The sequence below is a fragment of the Panthera tigris genome, chromosome B2, assembly GCF_018350195.1.
Source record: "Panthera tigris isolate Pti1 chromosome B2, P.tigris_Pti1_mat1.1, whole genome shotgun sequence".
Lineage (NCBI taxonomy): Eukaryota > Metazoa > Chordata > Mammalia > Carnivora > Felidae > Panthera > Panthera tigris.
In genome coordinates this window covers 9,064,628-9,081,464 of record NC_056664.1, presented here as the reverse complement: position 1 = coordinate 9,081,464, position 16,837 = coordinate 9,064,628, and the positions used below count along the sequence as shown (strand labels likewise).

At 46.6% G+C, this 16,837-nt stretch overlaps 1 long non-coding RNA gene across 1 annotated transcript; it reads left to right on the top strand.

Moving 5' to 3' along the window:
- The first annotated feature begins 13,183 nt into the window (after positions 1–13,183).
- LOC122238338 lies at positions 13,184–15,158 on the top strand. Its single transcript, XR_006217246.1, has 3 exons — positions 13,184–13,321; positions 13,633–13,739; positions 14,948–15,158. It is a non-coding gene; the product is annotated as an uncharacterized LOC122238338 (long non-coding RNA).
- The last annotated feature ends 1,679 nt before the right edge of the window (positions 15,159–16,837 follow it).

Genomic DNA, 16,837 nt, shown 5'->3' with positions numbered 1-16,837 from the left:
GGGGAAAAGACGTGAAAAGTGGAAAGTTGGGCACACAGCACCTCTCTCGTAGCAATTTCATGCCACCGTGCAAGTCCCTATGGTAGCATTACGCGGAGCAGTCCCAACGTGCGCTGACATACTTGTGCTGGAGCCATTTAAAAAGGAGCTGATGGTTCAGGCAGCAACCATCTCCAGGTAGAGATCACGAATGCCGTCAAGCCGGAGGCTTCATGGGTCACAAGACTGCGTCTAGCAGCTGGAAGGAACAGGTGCAGCCTTGGGGGACAGGAGGTAGGCACGCTCTCGGGGCAGGATGTAAGGGTCTCAGTGAAGTAGACTGGGGTCACAGTGAACTTCAGTCCCAGGGGTAAAAGTCAGGGTCGAGGCCAGAAGCAGACAAGGCACACGCACGCGAGGCAAGAAGGGAAGCTTGAGCGTGTTGGACCTACCCAAGCCCTACCAAATATCGGCCAGCACGGCAAGAATGCGTGGTGGTGGCATCTGATGTATACTCTGGACTCAGACGCATGGGGGTTTTAATCTTGATCCCACCACTTGCTGGCCATGAGATCGTCAGCTAGTTAATTAAGATCTCTGAGTTGTGGTTGCCTCATCGTTAAGATGGGGATGACAACATGCACTTAGCACAGTCGTGAAGATTAATGACGTAATGTGTATGAAGCACCACGCTCTCCCGGTGCCTACCACCATTACAGATGCTCCATAAACAGAACTATTACTACCATTAAGACTCAGTCCAAACCACACCTATAGGGAACAAGGCAAATAGAAATTTAATACGCTGCCAGGCTGGCCCGGATTACCAAAGGGAATGGGTGGTGCTCAGCCTGCAGGTTTAAGAGCTGGATGGTGTTGAGAAAGGCAGGAAAGAGGAATGGGCTTGGTCCTGTGGAAAAAGTGAGGACTCCATTTCTAAAACAGGAGTTCAGGGGCACCTGGATGTCTGACAGTTGGGGGAGGGTCCGACTCGATTTCAGCTCAGGTCATGATCTCACAGTTCTTGACTTGGAGCCCTGCATCAGGCTCTGCAAAGACTGTGCAGAGCCTGGTTGGCATGCTCTCTCTCCCTCTCTTTCTGTCCCTCCCCTGCTCGTTCTTGTGCTCTCTCTCTCTCAAAATAATAAATAAACTTTAAAAAAAAAGAGTTCAGGTTCAGAGAAGGACCAACTATGAGGTGTTGACTTACTGGCCTCAATTTCCAGCTCAAGAAACACTGAGCCTACAAGCAGGGTCCAAACAATCCTTGCAGAAAGAAGGAAGGGACGTGGGATTAGGCAACCAAGCAGCTCACTACGCTGAGAACGCCTGGATGCTGTCATCCAAAAAATATCCCCTCTCCTGAATGCAGGGTCAATGGTAACTAAAATTCCACCATTACATGTTTATTTCTTTGAATTGAATATCCTTCTCCCTAGGCATAACTGTTGAAAATGTAAGCATTTCAGGGGGCGCCTGTGTGGCTCAGTCAGTTGGGCGTCCGACTTTGGCTCAGGTCATGATCCTGCAGTTTGTGAGTTCGAGCTCCACATCGGGCTCTGTGCTGACAGCTCAGAGCCTGGAGCCTGCTTTGGATTCTGTCTCTCTCTCTCTCTCTCTCTGTATCTCTCTCTCAAAAATAAAAAAGAAATAAAAATAAACTGTAAGCATTGCAGGACATGGGGCCCATTGGGTCACTCATAATTCATATATGCAGGCCTCCACCTGCTGAGAGCCTGCAACTCCCCCAGGGACTCACGTGGGCACGGGCCTTCCCCAAACATGGGGCATCTGTGGCAGCCAGCATGAGGGAAGGAGAGGGAGCATTTTTAGGACTATGAAGCCTTGGGAATGAACCAGGAAAAGGTGGGAGCTTACACAGTGTTTGTTTTTTTCTTTCTGCTGACATCGGGGTTTCACGGGAGCTAGTTTATACGTCCAGTTCTTTCCGTGGAACCGAGGATTCTAAGCAGGAAGCATGGGGACTACAGGCATCTAGGGAAGATAGTCTAGAAGGGTAGGAAGAAGGACACTGCATGCACAATTTCCTCTTCCTGGGGCCCAAAGCCCTGGGACCTTCTTCCTTCAGTCTCCAGACGTCCCCAGAAGAAGCTAGTAACTGCACGCGTTGGACATAAGGCTGGCTAATGCAGCTTTGAACTTTGAACTTAGGCACCAATAGTACATTGGAAAGGTATGTGTGTGACTGGCTTGCAAAGTGTTTGACCAGCACTGTGGGATGTATGGTGGCCCCTAGCTGACTGGGGCTCCCGAGCCCTTAAAATGTGGCTGGTCTGAACTGAGACGTGCCATTGGTTTGATTTGAAGGGCTCATGACAAAAGGGAAAAAGAACGTAAAATGTCTCTTTGATATTTTGAGCATTGGTTACATGCCAGAATGATAAGACTTGGGATATGTTGGGTTAAATAAAACATTATTAAAAGTAATTCCCACTGGGGCACCTGGGTGGCTTAGTCGGTTAAGCATCTGACTCTTGATTTCAGCTCAGATCATGGCCTCACGGGTCGTGAGTTCGAGCCCCGCCTCGGGCTCTGTGCTGGTAGTGCAGAGCCTGCTTGGGATTCTCTCTCTCCCTTTCTCTCTGTTCCTCCCAGCTTGTGCTCTCTTTCTCTCTCTCTCTCTTTCTCAAAATGAATAAATAAAAACATTAAATAAATTTTTAAAAGTGTCCTTCAAAGAGAATGCTTCTTCTCCCTTGCCGGACTTTAAAACATAATAATAAATTTAAAAAAATAAAAATAAAAATAAAATTCATTCCATTTAATCTTTTTCACTTCGTAATATGACTACTAAGCATTTTTGATTCCATATGTGGCTCACAGTATATTCCTATTGGACGGTGCTGTTTTAAGCAAATTGATGGGTCCATTTGTTCAAAGAGTCCCAGCTCGTGAAGGTCCGGCCACCCCCACTGTGGTTTGTCAACTGGCTGGGGACCTGACCTCTGGCTGATCACAGAGGAGTCAGCTTCTGTGCTGAGAAGGAGGGTGATGGCTTAGGCGAAGATAATTGAACATTCCCTTCATCCCTCGTGGGATCTGTTAGGGAACTCTCGTCTCTCTTCTTCCCAGACACGTATCCTCACTTCGGCAGTAGAGAAGCTCTCCTCGTCCTTCCCCACCCCCATCGCCACCTTATGGTTCCTCCCTGTGTCGAGAGCCAGAAACTCTTAACTCCCTGTGTTCTTCCCCAGCCGGCACCATGGAGGGATGGGGTCTCCGTGAAAGCTTCTTGAGCTTTTCTGTCTTAGTGAGCTCTGAACTCCGTGTTGAGATCCTCTCCTCTAGATCAAAACACCTGTTAGGGCTCTACCTCTGACAGTAGAAAGTTCATCCCTTATTAGCTTAGTAAGGACACAGCTGAACGTCTCCCTGTAGTCACTCAGTGCATATTTGTATGACATCTACACGCCCAGCACTGAAGAGAAGAGCTAACAGAACCGACATCTGGCTCTGTCTGCCGCATTCGATGAGCCCCTGGCTCCTTCCTTCTGGGAAAAACTTGCTTCACGTGGCCCCTACACATGACTTTATCTTGTTTCTTCCCCTTTTTACTGTCCAGTCCTTCATCCTCTTAACTAGCTCCCAGCGGCCCTGATCTCTGAATATTGGCATCCCCTCAGTCTGCAGGCCTTGTCTTTTTAATTGTCGCAAAGTCCCCACGTTCTCGCTCTGTTCCAATGGCTATAAATATAATCTGTGCACTGACAACAGCCCCTCTTCGTGACTTGGCCTGGTCCTAACCTCTCACTTGGACCCCAGACTGCCATATCTGTCTCTCTCTTCAACATTTCCACTTGGATGGCTCATGGGCATCCCCAGTATCACAGACCCAAAGCTAAATTCTGGTTTCTCCTCCAAAATCTGCTCCAACTCGGAATAGGGAGAGAATGCATCCTTCCAGTTGTTCAGGTTACAAGAACATTGGAATCGTCCTCGACTCCACTTCCTCTCACATCCCACCCCTAGTGTGGCATCGACTCCTATCAGCTGTACCTCAAAATATGCCCACGTTCTGACCATCGTCCTCATCTCAGCCCTACCCCTTGGGCCGAGCCACTGTCTTCATATATGCGCGATTCTTGCACCAGTTTCCTCATGGGCCCCCCCCCCCTTCTGTTCTCCTTGCCTTTCCAGGCTGTCTATTCTCAAGTCAGAAGCCAGGGCAACCCTTGAAACATGTAAGCTGTAGCAGATGATTCCGGTGCTCAGAGCCCTTCAACAACTTCCATCTCTCTCCAAGAATTTATTGCATCTGCCAGGCCAACCACGTTCTGCCCTGCTGTCTCCGGTGCGGCCACGGCTTCCCTTAAGCACCTGGGCCAAACGGCTCCCATTTCTGAGGCTTTGAATTTGCTCTTGTCAGAAAACTCTTCTCCCAGACATCTGCCTGGCTCGCTGCCTTACTCTCCTCAGGTCTCCGCTCAGATGTCACCTTCTCCAGGAAGCCTTCCCTGACCACCTCGTTAAAGGCAACACTCTATTGGGATGAGCACTGGGTGTTGTATGGAACTGATTGAACCATTAGCCCAAAACCCAAGAGCACAATTTACACGCTGTATGTTAGCCAATTTGACAGTGAATTATATCTAAAAAAATAATAAATAAATAAATAAATAAATAAAGAGACAAACTATATCAAAAAATAAATTAGGGGCGCCTGGGCGGCTCAGTCGGTTCAGCATCCGACTTTGGCTCAGGTCAAGACCTCGCGGTTTATGAGTTCGAGCCCTGCGACAGCTCGGAGCCTGGAGCCTTGCTTCGGATTCTGTGTCTCCCTCTCTCTCTCTGCCCCTCCCCTGCTCATGGCTCTGTCTCTCTTTGTCTCAAAAATAAATAAAACATTTAAAATAAATAAATAAATAAATAAATAAATAAATAAATAAATAAATAAAAGAAAAAGCAGTGCTCTGCACCAGACTGTTATATACCCTCACCCTGCTCACTTTTTTCTCTGTAGTGCTCATCACCTCCTGGTACGTTGTATATTCACTTGCCCATTTATTACATGCCTCCCCCAGGAACGGGAGCTCTCTGACGATAGCGATGGCACCTTTTCATTCATCGCTGTCTCCCAGCACCCGGTACGGCCCCCGACACATTGTGAGTGCTCAACAAATACTTGTTGAGTACGTGAAATCAGAGAAATGGTTTTCCTGCAAGAAGATTAGAAGATTACGAGACAGCCACTAAGTAAGTGCGAGAGTAAATACGTGTCATTGCAAACGGTAACGAGTGCTTCGAGGAAGCTAGCTGGCCCAATGATGGAGGACCTACTTTAAATAGGGTGGCCAGAGAGGATCTTCTGGCAAACAATGACGTTGAGGGCAGGATCAGAAGAATGAGGTAGGATCAGCCCTGCCCATGTTGGGAAGACCATTTGGAAAAACAAACAACAGACAACAAAAAACAAAACAAAAAACAAAAAACAAAAACACCCCAGCACATCCAAAGATCCTGAAGCAGCACTGAGCTTGACATCTTCAAGGAAAGGGGGCCGGTGGGTGGGTAGTGAGAAAAATGATAAGAAGTGATCTTGAAGAGGCATCCAGAGGCCAAATCCTACACGACCTGGTGGGCTGTGGTGGGGATTAGATCTTACTCACGGTTTTTTCTGAGGCCCAACATGTTAGTAACACGTGGAGAGCAATGTCTGAGGTGGCATTTAGGCACCTAGACCATTAAGTGAAGCTTCTGCGTGAGGCTTCTCAGTTAGGAATGGACTGGCCTTTACGAGAGAGCAGACCAGTCCTCCGACAGGAGGCTTCTCCCTCTATCAGAAGCAGCCCCCAGCTGCTCCAGCTCTTGTTATCTCATCCCTCTTTGATTACGTAGCCAGTCTGAGTGCCCACTATGACAAAATATGGGGGACATTTCCAGTCCAATTGGCCTTGTCTCCATTCTCTTCCCTACATCCTCACACCTGCCCCCGGGCCTTTGCTCATGCTGTTTCCCTGGAAAGAAATACCCCGTGTCTCATCCGCGTAGCCAAAACCCAGCTCTACTCCTAAAACAACCACGAGGTCAGATTTATAAGCCAGAGTCATGATTTTAAAATTACTTTGTTGATTACTGCAGTAGGCTGAATAAAGCCTGCACCCCCTCCACCCCACTCCCCAAAAAGATACCCGCACCCTAATCTCCAAAACGTGTGGCTGTTGCTGTAGGTGGCAAAAAAGAAGATCTCTGCACGCGTATGAAATTAAGGATCTTGACATGGGGACATTATCCTGGACAGTTGGGATGGGTCCTAAATGCAACCACATGTATCCTTATGAGACAGAAGCAGAGGGTGAAAACACACACAGAAAAGGGGAAGGCGGTGTGACCGTGGAGCCGGAGACGGGAGCGATACAGCTCCCAGCCAAGGAGCAGCAGCCTCCAGAAGCCAGAAGAGGCAAGATTCACCCCTCCAGCCTCTGGAGAGACAGGGGCCCAGCTGACACCTGACCCGGTGATGCTGATTTCCGACTTCCGGGTCTCCGGAACTGTGACAAAATAAACTTTAGTTGCTTTAAACTCTCACGTGTATGGCAATTTGCTACAACAGCCACGGGAAATTAGTACGTTTGCCTTGCTCGCTTTACCTGGGCCTCTTGTCCCTCAGGCCATCACTGCTTCCAGGTTGGTTATTTCTGGTGAATTGCTACGGACCCCTGTCCGCCTACGCCCCTTGCTGTTATACCCACGCATATTGATGGCAGACGATTTCACAGGTCTGTGGAGCTGTTTTCTTCTTCCTGCCCCCTTCATCCTAAAGCCACATGATCAAGCCAGCCAGTCGCCAGGAACATCTCCAGGGCGACCGTCTCGGCAGGCCCGGGCTAGCTGGGAGGCTAGTTCAGTAACCCGCAAGTGAGGTGATGGGGTGTGGACGAGTGGGTGGCTGGAGCCAGTGAGCTTGTTTTGTTTTTTGTTTAACTTTGACAATGCCAGGTGCCGGTGAAGAGGTAACAGCCAAAGTCTCTGGGCATGATTGTCTTGTCCCCAAGGCTCTGGGGACCTCAAATGAGAGGTGGGAGCCAACAAGACCCAATGGCGAGTGGCTCCAGGGGGTTGAAGAAAACGGAAACACCAGGTTTTACACTTGAATCGCTGGGGAACTGAATAGTAGTGCTATACAGCAGGATGGGGGAAATTAGGAAGCAACGTACGTTTTGGAGAGAAAATTATTAATTATTTATTCAAAACGTTGGGCCTTCAGCAGGTGCAAATGACCATAGGAAGGTCGTCTCCTGTGGAAAGTCCCTTCCCCAACTCCGGTGTTACTTTTCCACCCCCCTCACAGTCTGTGAGCTCCTGAAGGGAGGAGATCATGCCTTCCTGTATCTCCAGCACCAAACACACACCAGTAGATGCTAAATAAATCCATTTTAAAGGAATTAATGAATGGAATTGGACTCAGAGAAGAGGTGCAGGCTGGGGAGGACAAGCTTGGAGGATGCAGGCCACTTTCCGAGGTGACAGTTGAAGCTTTGAGAAATAGTACAACTGAAGCGGGTGGCCGTCCGATCTGCCATCGGTTGGATGCCACAATAATAGGAGGCAGTGATAGAGAAGGACAGTGAAGACAATGTTTTTAAGATTTTATCTTGAAGTGATCTCTGCACCCAGCGTGGGGCTCAAACTCACAACCCCAAGATCAAGAGTCACGTGCTCTACGGACCGAGCCAGCCAGGCGCCCCTGGTAAAGCACAACTTTAATCTTTGGCCTAACATTCAGGTGTCAGAGATCATGATGATCAAATAAGGAAGAAGACAGGAGTCTGAGACATTGCCATCCATCCAGGGCTTTCACAAAATGAAAAGTAATTTTTCATTTGCCAGTCAGTTCAAGGTTCACTCACTCTTATCACGGTTGTCACGCAGCATTATAATAGGCATCAGTCAGGGACATAAAGGTATTCTGCGTGTGACGTGTCTGACTTCTGGGTACTGGTAATTATATTTTATGCCATATCAAAGATCTGGTCTACCAGGAATATACTTGTCTGTTGGATATCGCTACTCTTAAAAAGCTGCTAAAAGCATGGAGCATGCTTCAGAATGCATTTCGGGGCACCTGGGTGGCTCAGTCAGTTAAATATCCACCTCTTGATTTCGGCTCAGGTCATGATCTCACGGTTCATGAGTTCAAGCCCTGCATCGGGCTCTGAGCTGACAGCACTGAGCATGCTTGGGATCCTCTCTCCTCCTCTATGCCCCTCCCCTGCTCTCTTTCTCTCTCTCTCAAAAATAAATAAACTTTTTTAAAAAATGCATCTCAAGTATGATTGTAGAAGGCTGCCCCTTAAATTGCCAGCAAGATCTTTGTTTCACTTCCTGCCAGCATCAGGATATGGGGGTCAAGTTCTTCCGAATGCCAAGAGATAGATAATGATCCTGGCTGTTTTTTAGACACTGCTCTTACCTTCATAGCCTGGACCTGTAATTGAATTACCCTGGGAATTTTATGACATATTGATTGAACCTAATTAAGTCAAGGACCTGCTCTCTATTATCTGCCTTTGCAGCCTCTACACAGAACTATTCGATTCAAACAACATTTACTAAGCTACTAAGTACAAAGCCATGTGCTGAGTCTCTGCTAGACACAGAGATAAATAAGACAGAGTCCCCGTCGTCCACAGTCCTGGAGCAGTTAGCGTTTATATACAGATACTCTTGCACAGGAAAACTAAGATAAATACTGTAGAAGAAATGTGGAGAGCCATCACGACATTTACCATTAATTATTGGGTTGAGATGGTAAAGATCCAAACTATTTGTTTGAAATAGTATTGACTCTATCTACAGATTGGCAAACACTTGTTCTTAAAATAGGCCATAAGGAATACTGACTCACCTGGTCTTCTGTACTTTAGTTACTTCCTTCATAATTAACCCTGACACGTCCTTCTGGAAAGCGTCATTCCTCCGCTTCTGGATCCCTCGTCTGAACGTACACATTCATCACCCCAGCGGGGGTTATCTCCTAGGGAAATGCAGGAACGTCTTTAGGAGGACCCTGGGTAGCCTTCCTTCCTTTACTTACAGAATCCCTGTTGCACATCCTGATTCCTTGATGTCCGGTCTGACTGCTATGGTTCAGCATTCCCGTGTGTGGCTCTCCCAGCACCTTAGCAAAGACTGTGTGGTGCTGAGCTAACACCTTTTACAGATCTGCCCAGCTCCTTCTTCAGGAGACAGACTACTGTTCTTACATACGTGCACCACGGCCGCGGCTATAAGCCAGGCATTCAAGAACTGGATGAAATCACCTTTTCAAACAGACATCAATCTACCCTCACTTTAGAGAGAAAATTATGTTTAAGGAAAATCATAGCCATGTTTCTAGAATACCGTTTTACATAATCCTGTCAAATAGCTTCCAGGTAAATGGCACCTGGTTTGAGATATATTTCTACGTGTGTATCTGTGTGTGCATATCTTAATGCCTATATATATATATAATATTATATATATTCGATGGGTGTATGTAAACTTGTAATTTTAAACTTCATGGTTATTTTCAGAAGCTGCACCTGCAATTAGAGCCAAATCCAATCCAAGTAGGCAGTAAGTGCTTTGATTGCATCACACAGACTTCCAGACTTCAACTGTATGTGTGGTTAATTTAAAACGAAATTACCATGCTTTCCTCCACATATTAGCCTGAACAAGTCACTTACCCTAAATCTGAGATACTTTTGCAAAATGGCAAATCTGCCCTTCTGAATCTTCAAAGTGGTTATGAGTAACAAATAGAATGATGTTGGGAAAACCACTTTACATGAAACAAGGCAGTCAGGATGATTATTAGTCAAAAGTATCTTCTGGGCCTCTGGGTCCTTCCTTTGCTGTCTGGAAGCCACCAGGCAATTTAGCTATTGTTGATACTGAGGGTGGACTTCTTTGTGTCTTTCCGTTAAAACAACTCATGGTCTTGGACCCCAAACATCTCAGTCCGTAAGTTATTCTACTCAGGAAATTCTAGAACCTAACCTGTCATTTCTTCAAGAAGGGTTTTATTAAATGTTCCCCTGTGCCCGGCATAGCAATAGACCTTGGAGATGCTAAGACAGATAATTCACAGTCCCTGCATATAAAGGGCTTGGAACATAGCCGAAAGAAACAAATGAATGAATGCAGTAAAAATTTTATAGGTGCCATATAGAAGCCTGTACAGAGAACAAAGAGCAGAGAGGAGGGAGTAGTTGAATCTGGCGTGGGCGGGAGTGTGACAGACCTTGCTGATTGCCTACCTAACAGTTGTGCCTTCCCCTCCCCACACCAGCTTCCACTAAATAGACTTGAAAGTCAAATGCTCTCTTTCTCACCCTCCCTACCAACTAAGCGCACATGTGACCTAGATGGGTTCAAAAAGATAAAACTGCACCTTTGCCGGGTGGTTTCTGCGAAAGTGTTGCTTTCTTAATAAAAGGGTTCGTGGTAGATTGTATTTTTCAAAGACGGCCACAATATCTCCCACCCAGTGTGCTCTTCTTAATAACACGACTGTAAAACGCCTCCCATTAAGAGATAGAATCAATGTCCTCCACCCTTGACCCTGGAATGAGTTTATTTTTAGTCTTAGCCAACAGGGTGCAGTGGAAATGGCACTGTGACATATGAGGGTAGATCATGAAAATGCTATGCGTTTCCACCTGTTCTTTTGGTATACGTGCTTCTGGAAGCCAGCAGCCATGCCGTGTGGAAGCCCAAGCTAGCCTCTGCCAAGAGACCTCACGGAGAGACTGTGTCTACATGTTCTGGATGACAGCACCATGGAGGTCCCAGCCAACAGCACCAACCACGAGACACAGGAGGCAAGACATCTCTCAGTGACAGTCCATGACTGAATCGAGACTTCAAGTGTTCCCAGCTGAGACTTCAGACATTGTGGAGTAGGACAATCTTTCCCCATCTAGCATTCCTCTTTCTCCCTTCTTCCAGCCTTGATTCTAGGAGCTGAGCAGGGTGGGAGTAGGGGAAATCTTACAACCATGTGATAAAAGCATGATGTTGGGCGTGACGTTGTTGATCTGTTAAACCAACACCTGCAACTGTCTATCTCCAGACCTCCTAGAACGTGAGAAAAGTTAACACACTCTTGTGGGTCTAGGACACTGAATGCCAGATTCTCTGTTACTTGTAGTTAGAAGCACCCCTAACTTATACATGTGATCCCTGCTGGTAAGATCTGGTGGGTTCGTAGGGGATTAAAATTTGATTTTAAAAATGTGGATGTCTGTCTAATCAGAATAAAAGTAGACATAGCAATTGTAGCCTGGTCTTCTGAGAAGTTTGGCTGTGAAGGAAACGAGGGAAATGAATTGGTGGCTAGGGGGAGCCTATGGGCAAATTTTATAGTCCATAAGGAAATACCTAGTAAAGCCATAGAGATAAAAAGCAGGAAACAGGGTCACCTGGGTGGCTCAGTCAGGTAAGCGTCTGACTTCGGCTCAGGTCATGATCTCACGGCCTGTGAGTTCGAGCCCCACGTCAGGTTCTGTGCTGACAGCTCAGAGCCTGGAGCCTGCATCAGATTCTGTGTCTCCCTCTCTCTCTGCCCCTCCCCCACTCATGCGCTCGCTCGCTCTCTCTCAAAAATAAACATTAAAAAATTGTTTTAAAAATTAGTTAAGAGAATAATGTCAGCAATGATTGTTACAGTTCAACCCTGCTCTCGCCCTCTCTGTCTTCAGCTAATCTCAAAGACTCTCTTGGGAATTTTTAAAACAGAGCTGGCTTCACGGGTGTGCAACCTAGATACATTCACAAGGGCCTCATGCTTAGAAGGACTCCATGTTTGACTTAATGCTCTACGGTTTCTGTGTTGAAAGTCTTAATACATTTTGAACAAGGGGACTTGTTTTCATTTTGCACTGATTCCTGCAAATACATAGACGATCCTGCCTAAGAAAGTTTTCTGTTCCCGGGGCGCCTGGGTGGCTCAGTCGGTTGAGCGTCCGACTTCGGCTCAGGTCACGGTCTCGCGGTTTGTGGGTTCGAGCTCCGCATCGGGCTCCGTGCTGACAGCTCGGAGCCTGGAGCTTACTCCCGATTCTGTGTCTCCCCCTCTCTCTGCCCCTCCCATGCTCATGCTCTATCTCTCACTGTCTCTCAATAATAAATAAACGTCTAAAAATTTTTTTCTTTTAAATAAAAAAAAAGTTTTCTGTTCCCATTACCCACTCATATGCAGTGCTAAGAAACAACTCGGACCTTTACTACCCATGGATCTTTAAGGGCAGTATATTCTGTTTTTATGCAACATGGACACATCCTCAGAGGGCTATCAAGTCAGTGGTCTTTTCCAGGTGGGGAATTTTCCAGCCCCGTGGAATCCTCAGAGACTCCTACAGATCCTTATTAAAACCCTGCCATTCAGGTCCAGGGGCCCTCCGCCCAGCACCTGCACGTAACCAACACGGTTACATGTGCTAGCAGACCTGGGAAGCAATGCCTCAAGAACTACACCACCTGTCACCCAGATGACCGGGCGGTTTAGTGGCCCACGGCGGACTAATACCTTTCAGATGACCCGCTGAAGTATTCCTTCCGCAGCAATTACGAATCCTCTCGTTCATTCTCCCATCTACCCCGGAACTACAACTGTACCTGTGGAATAAGCTCCGGGTCAATCCTGGGGACACACTTCATGGAGCAAAGGCTTGGTATGAAGTCTCTAAACACTGCAGCCAGTTAAAGGGGATCCTCTATAGATGGCATGACCTTCGTTGCCACACTCTATCTTCAACCTGAGTGTAGTTGACATGTAATGTTATATTAATTGCAGGTGTATAATACAGTGATTCAACAATTCTAGACATCATGCCATGCCTGCCACGAGGGTAGCTCCCATCGGGCACCTTACAGTGCTGTTACAACGTCATTGACTATACTCCCTACGCTGTATCTTTTATTCCCATCACTTATTCATTCCACAGCTGGAAGCCTGTATCTCCCACTCCCCTTCACCCATTTTGCCCATCCCCCCACCTACCCCCAGTATGTAGGCAACCTCCAGTAGGTAGCCCCCAGATGGCTCTGGCAACCATCAGTTTGTTCTCTGTATTTAATGGCCTGATTCTGTCGTCTGTTTATTCGTTTGTTTTGTTTTCTAGATTACACATGTAAGTGCACCTGTAAGGTACTTGTCTTTCTCTGCCTGACTTCTATTTCACTTTGTGTAGTACCCTCTAGGTCCATCCATGTTGTCATAAATGGCCAGGTCTCATTCATTTTTATGGCTGAGTGATATTCTATCGACGGACACTTGGGCCGCTTTCATACCCTAGCTAATGCAAATAACGCTGCTGCAAACACAGGAGTGCAGGTATCCTTTTGAATTAGTGCTTCTATTTTCTTTGGGTAAATACCCAGTAGGGCCTATGATGTTCCTATTTTGAATTTTTTGAGGAACTTCCATACTGTTTCCCACAGTGGCTGTAGCAATTTGCATTCCCACCAATAGCGCACAGGGGTTCCCGCCATACTCTTTATATTTTCTCTCTCTAGTCGCCCAGAGCACTTCAGGATGTCTCCCTGGGGTCATGGGTAGCTAAAAAGAGTCAAGCAAGTGATTCGATCAACTCTCACTGTTGTGGATTACCAAAACCCCATTCTCTCTTTCCTGTCTACACCGAGTCTGTCAGAACCTGGGACTTCAGCCACTGCTCCTCACAGATATTCCATGAAGTGGGGCCAAAGGGACAACAGAATGTTCTGTGAAGCTGTCATTTTCAAGCCATCAGGTATGTGCCACATCTATAGGTCAAGAATTCCGGAGGCAGAGTTCACTCCCTTTATAGATACAGTCATGGCGACCGGGTTTCCAATCAGCTGAGTGGCAGGCCTACCACAAAACCCAGGCAATTTCTTAAAAACCAGGAATGAAGGGGCGCCTGGGTGGCGCAGTCGGTTAAGCGTCCGACTTCAGCCAGGTCATGATCTCGCGGTCCGTGAGTTCGAGCCCCGAGGCAGGCTCTGGGCAGATGGCTCGGAGCCTGGAGCCTGTTTCCGATTCTGTGTCTCCCTCTCTCTCTGCCCCTCCCCCGTTCATGCTCTGTCTCTCTCTGTCCCAAAAATAAATAAAAAACGTTGAAAAAAAAAAATTTAAAAAAAAAAAAAAAAACCAGGAATGGGAGCAGGGGTTCTGTTGGTTACAGTCAGGGTTCGGGGACGTAGCGAGAGGGCCTGCAATGGGTGCCCGTGAAGGTGTCCATGGCCCCGTCACCCCAGAAATAAAGCAGCAGACTACTCCCAAGTGCCCTCATCTTCCACCACTGGGTGGTTGGGGAGCTGGGGACACACACCGCCTGGCCAGACCCTAACTGGCTCAGGGACTGGTTGGGGGAGGCACACAGTCCCTTCTGGCAGGCAGAGGTGGGTGCTGCTGACAGACGGGGCTGGTGAAGGCGGGAGCTTACCTCCTTTCCCCTTACCTCTCCTGTGCTGACAGAAAAGGCCAGGACAAATTTATGTTTCCACTTTTGTTAGCAGGGCTCAGTAACCATTAAAAAAAAAAAAACAAATCTAAGCATTTGTTTTTAATTACAAATGGGGAAGTACTTAGCAGGAAAGCAAAAAACAGAAAATGGAATTTTACCCACCCAGAGGAAAAGCTGGTAAAACACACACACACACACACACACACACACACACACACACACCTGGATATCTGATATATATCTGTGTATCTTCAGGACCTATTTCTCTGTCCACGACTGAGAGGCCCCATGGTTCAGTGCCTGCATATCACAGCAGCCTGACATAATTTCAGCCCAAATACCTTGAAGAGGAATATGGCCCCAGGCAGACTTTTCCAAATCCCATTGTCCTTTCCACCCACCATCCCATAGGCAACGGCTCACCTCTCCTTTCTCAAAACCCTGCACAAAATATCCTCCCAGCCCCAACCACCATGCCTCCTGACTTTCTTCCCCTTTTCTTTCCCTCTCAGCTCTCATCGCAGAAGCCCAAGAAACTTTGTCTGGCAAGGCAGGTCCTTCCACAGAGAATGAGGGAGAAGGGAAAGAGACCTAGAGGATACAGTTCGAATTCTTTGCAGGTGACGAGAGGGAAAGGCTGAGATTGTAGACACCGGTAATCATTTTCTTGTCTTACATGTGCAGTCCCAAAAAATGCATGTTTTTCTACATCAGCAATATTCTAAAATGTAATAATTTTGAACAGCTTCCTGGTATTCCACAGTATAAATAAGCTATAATTTCTTTAACTGAGCCACGAGTAGTTTATATGCAACTTTCACATAAGGTCTGTGATAAATTTCACTGTTGCTTAAATCTTTACATATATCCTCAATTACTGACTGAGGATAAGTCTCTAAAAGTAGGGATTCTGATGCATTAGTTAGGATATTTCGGGCCACATGTGTCACATGCTGTGACTTAATTAACATACATGTATTTTTATCTGGGATAAAGTCAGAGCTGGTATGGTGATTTTGCTCTATGATGTCAAGGACCCAAGTTCTTTCTATCTTGTGGCTTTGTCTTCCCTAGATAGTGCTCTTGTCCATATGATCTGTATTCCGGACATAAGGACAAAAAAAGGGGGTGGACGGGGAAGCAAGAGACCTTACATCTGTCCTTTTGAAGCTCAATCTGGAGGTCACCACATCACCTCTGCTCTCAACCCACTAGCCAGAACTTAATCACATGCTCATTCTTAGCTGTGGGGGAAGCTGGGAATATAATCTTTATTCTGAGTAGCCCAGCTAAAAATTTTATTACCATGGAAGAAGACATTAATGAGCATACATATTTTTAAGGGTTTTGATATATGCTACCTTATCGGTCTGCAGAAAGACCATAGCAATTTATATCACCCTTGCCAACACAGGGCATTTTAAAATACCTCACCAAATTAATAACTGAAGAAAATGATCGTTGTGCTGTTTTATTTTGCATTTTCTTAATTCCTGGTGATGTCTGTGCCATTTTTTCCTGTTGAAATACATCTCAAAAGTGGCTTCAGCAACTTATCCTAAATGCAGAGCGAAGAGGGAAGCCCAGATTTCAAGATTATAGACTCTCAGTAGGGCACGCCAGCCTGCCCCCATCTTCCAGGTCTGTTTTGTTGCAGACAATTCCAATCCTGGTTCTCAGGGGTGGTCCTTTTTTTTCTTTTTTTTTCCACCAGGTATGGACCTACTGTTGCCAAGTAGGTCTGCCCTTGGGTTTTATTATTTCAAAGACTTTCATGGCGCAGGGAGGCGGCGCCTTTGAAGCTAAGGGGGAATTGGGGGGGAATTACTCAACTTGAAAGGATTGTTCCTTCTGGGAATTCTAGTTAAACTGAGTTCACTGTTACCTTTGTTCATTTGGTGTTACAGCTCACCCAGGAACCCCAGTCCTAACTCAGTCTAGATAACCACAGAGTTTCGGGGCCACAGAAACTCTTGCTGGGTCTGGGAGAGGTTCGCTGTATCTGTCAGATTATGCTGAGGTAATAAACAGTCCCAAATTTCACTGGCTTAAAACAATAAAGTTTTTTTCATGTTTACATTACTGTCTATCTTGGGTCAGTGCGGGGAACTGTGTTCCAAATCACCCTTATCATGGGACCCGGGCTACCAGAATGTAGCCTGTGTACAATGTATACAATCTGGAACACGGCCGGTCACTAACGTAGAAATTCATGCACTTGTTCATAAAGACTTTCTCAGGAGTGACATACGTTACTTCTGCTCATATCTTATGGGCCAGAGCAAGTCACATGGCTGCTTTTGACTGCAAGGGGGAGGGAAGTACAATCCTACCATGTGCTCTGAAGGCAGAGAACCAGAAATATTGGGGAGTGGCACTAATGACCGCTGGGGTCCTGCTCC